The sequence below is a fragment of the Dioscorea cayenensis genome, chromosome 3 (genome assembly GCF_009730915.1).
Source record: "Dioscorea cayenensis subsp. rotundata cultivar TDr96_F1 chromosome 3, TDr96_F1_v2_PseudoChromosome.rev07_lg8_w22 25.fasta, whole genome shotgun sequence".
NCBI classification, from domain to species: domain Eukaryota; kingdom Viridiplantae; phylum Streptophyta; class Magnoliopsida; order Dioscoreales; family Dioscoreaceae; genus Dioscorea; species Dioscorea cayenensis.
Genome location: NC_052473.1, coordinates 8,264,615 through 8,268,435, shown reverse-complemented (window position 1 = coordinate 8,268,435; position 3,821 = coordinate 8,264,615). Strand labels below are relative to the sequence as shown.

The window sequence follows — 3,821 nt, the reverse complement described above, 5'->3', positions numbered from 1 at the left end:
GAGGTTTTCTTGTTGATCGATCTACCAACTGTAAGGTCATCCTCGTGGGCCTTAATTCATCCAAGCCAAGTTTCAAATACATGGTGTAGGGCATGACGTTTATGCTAGCCCCCGAGTCCGCTAGAGCATTCTCTTGGACTCCACCTTCAAGCATGCATGGAATAATGAAACTACCCGGATCCTTCAACTTTTGTGGGAGCTTCTTTTTCTAGAATAGCCGAGCAATTCCCCTCGTAGTACAATCGTGCCTTCTTCTTCCAACTTTCTCTTATTTGTGAGGAGCTCCTTTAGAAACTTGGCATATTTCGAGCATTTGAGTCAACGCTTCAACTATCGAGATGTTCAAATGAAGTTGTTTGAAGATGTTGATGAATTTTTTCTCAAGTGAACATCCTCCTTGTCATGCTTCAATCTTGTTGGATAGGGGATCGGAGGCTTGTACTCGGATGATTTTTAGCGGTCCTCGTTGTTGGAACTTGTCATTTATGCCCGATTTTTGTCTTCACTGCTTTTCTTCAACTAGCTTGGGGGTCTTCCCCGGAGGCTACCCCACTTTTTCTGACACTTGGGTCAACTTCGACCCCTGTCTCCACTTGCCTCCCGGTTCTAAGAGCAATGACCTTTAAGTGCTCTCTTGGATTGTCTTCTGTGTTGCTTGGAAGACAACCTAGAGGATGTTCAGAATGTGCCTTCGCGAGCTCTCCCACTCGATGGTCAAGAGATTTCACAGAAGCTTGGAGGTTTCTTAAAACAGATCCTATTTCACTAAACTGCTCGGCGTGCTGAGTGAGTTGAGCATTCACCTTGCCAAATTGTGCATCCATGCTACTAGTTAGATTATTGAACCTGTCATTGGTACTGAGCATGAACTTGGCAAGGATCTCTTCAGTGGAAAACTTCCTCTCAACGGCCGGTTGTTGAAATTGAGATCCTTGAGGTGGTGCACCTCTTTGTTGTTGTTGGCCTTGGTTTCATGAAAAATTTGGGTGGTTCTTCCAACCCGGATTGTAAGTTGAACTATATGGGTTCCCTTGATTGCGTTGCCCCCCAATGTAGTCCACATTCTCAACGGATGCAACAGACGAGCTAGCAATCAGACATTGGGCTGCACCGTGCCCACCACCGCAAGTACTACAACTTAGCACCGATTCGGGCCTTGAACTACTGCCCATAAGAAGATCAATCTTTCGAGTCAACACATCAACCTTTGCGGCTAAGGCATTATCACTACTTACTTCATAAAGCCCAGCAGTCTTTTGTGAAGATCCCCTTGAGGCCCAATGTGATTCATTGCTTGCCATTGACTCAAGTAATTGCTCGACCTCATCGGGTACTTGTTTCTAAGGGAACCGCCTCGCGTGGCATCAATGAGTTGGCGAGTAGCATAATTTAGCCCATTGTAAATGATTTGTACTCGCATCCATGAAGCAAAACCATGATGGGGGCACCTTCTAAGGAGATCCTTGAATCTCTCATAAGCTTCAAACAATGTTTCGGACTCCCCTTGTTTAAAGGCTGAAATTTCTTGCCTCAACTTCGCCGCTTTGCTTGGCGGAAAATATCTTCCAAGGAACTTCTCCACCATGTCCTTCCATGTTTTAATAGATCCCGGAGACAATGAGGTAAGCCAACGATAAGCTCCATCTCTCAAACTGAATGGAAATAATCTCAAACGGATAGCATCGTCCGACACCCCATTGATCTTGAATGTAGAGCAAATTTGGAGGAACCGGGAAAGGTGGTCATGCACATCCTCATGGGCAAGACCATTGAATTGGACTGAATTTTGGATCATGCCGATTGTACTTGCTTTAATTTCAAAGTTGTTGGATGCCACTGACGGTGCTTGAACACTGAACTCATCACCCGTGAATTGGGGTCTCTCATATTCGGATAAAGTACGTCGTTCTTTGGCCATGATTGTAGACACTCTATCCTCAATTTCGATGTTCTGTGTACCCGACCCTTCACCAACTTATCTCAATCTTCGACGCAAAGTTCTTTCAATTTCACTATCCGGTGTAATCAAAAGGCTGACTGGATTCGACCGACTGTCATGCACGATACCTTGCACAACCAAGAAAAAAATGATAGAGAGTTAAGATCAAGGGAAAAAGAAAAACAACAAAATGAGTAAAGAATGAAATGGCTAGAGTAATAATGTAAAGGTTTCCTAGAATTCCTTAATGGTCCCCGGCAACGGCGCCAAAAACTTGATCGCTTCCCCGCAAGTGTACGGGATCGCTATAATACCTCGTGCAAAGACACGAGGATCGTATTCCACGGGCTAAGGATCTCCTATTACTCCTTCTCGAGCTATTATCTAGCCTAAGATCTTAAGTGATGGATTTACTCTACTAAATACAAATAAAACTAAACACAAGATTTGCTAGCAAATTAGAGAGAACAAGCAATAAGCAAGCAAGAGAATCAATGAAGTGCAAAGGCCTATGGATGTGGATCCCCTTGAGGGGTTATCATGCAACATGGATGATGATTTAAAAGATGCAAGGGTAAATTGGACCATGAGATTCCAAGATTAGAACAACCCCCAATTTCTCGGGTGATTGAACCCTAATCCCATACTGAACATAGATAGGAATTTCTTCCAAATCTACATTCCTACGATTGCATTAAGTACAAGAAAATCTCGCTTAGGAATAAACCTACTCTTCTTCGGATTAAACCTACATGGAGGGCTACCAAACACCCGATTTCTCGGCGTGATGATACAAGTATCCCCTTCTAATCCATTCATGACCTAATACATGCGAGCAAGTCACATCTACATGCATCATTCTTAAAAGAGCTACGGCTTTCTCCTTGGTGTAACACTTAGCATGAAAATAATGGATTAGATCTCAAACATACTCAAGCATAGAATTAACAAGTAATCATCCAAAATACATGATAAAACCCCCCAAGGTTCACCCACACCCGGTGGCCTTGGGGGTCTAGTGTGTCATCATCTCATAACAAAGCATACAATCAAGCAAGACATGAAACAAAGACATAGTATGACACTCCCTAGATGAAATGGTGAAGGTTGAGGCGAGAATATGCCGAATGACGCTTCCCCCGCCAAAGGAATGCCGAATGACGCTTCCTCTAGCCGCGGTTCTCCTTCCTTCAAGTCGTGATCGATCTCCCCTTTGAATGATGTTGCCTTCTTGCCTTGAGAGCCTTGGACCTTGGGCTTCAATGATCTTCTAGCTTTCTCGCCCTCTTTCTCCTCCCCAAGGTTGCCCAAAATCTCCCCAAATGATCTCCCCAAAAGTCGGCCAGCAAAAAGTCCTTTAATCAGCCCTAAAAGTGAGTATATATACCCCCCGAGGCATACGGGCCATATAGGGGTCGTATGGGGTCGATAGCACCCTCGAAAACCCCTAGATTCGCGTTCCATACGGGTGCATACGGCCTCCATACGGCCCCCGTGATATTGGGTAGTATGGACATCTGGATAGAACACCAAATCAATCCGCTGCTACAGTGCATACGGCCCCCATACTGGGTAGTATGGCGGTTAGTATGAAATTCTGCTTTTTCTCTTTTTGCCAAAATGATATCTTCTTGTTCTCCATGGCTTCCATATGCCCTACAAAGCAAATAATAGACGATTAAGCGCGAAACAGGCATCAAACCTCATAAAATACATGGAAAGTGCATACGATATATATATGAAAACACCTACATTTAGACACTTATCACCCATCTTTATCGATTACCTTGCCTCCTCCTTACTTTTGCTCTCTTACTTGTTGCTTTTAATCATTGAGAATTGAATCATTATCACACTTATCATTGTTGATACTCCACATAGC

The 3,821-nt window shown here is 43.9% G+C and overlaps 1 non-coding gene across 1 annotated transcript; it reads left to right on the top strand.

The window, feature by feature from the left end:
• Positions 1–1,430: 1,430 nt before the first annotated feature.
• On the top strand, positions 1,431–1,537 carry LOC120257699. Its single transcript, XR_005535789.1, has one exon. It is a non-coding gene; the product is annotated as a small nucleolar RNA R71 (small nucleolar RNA).
• Positions 1,538–3,821: the final 2,284 nt, after the last annotated feature.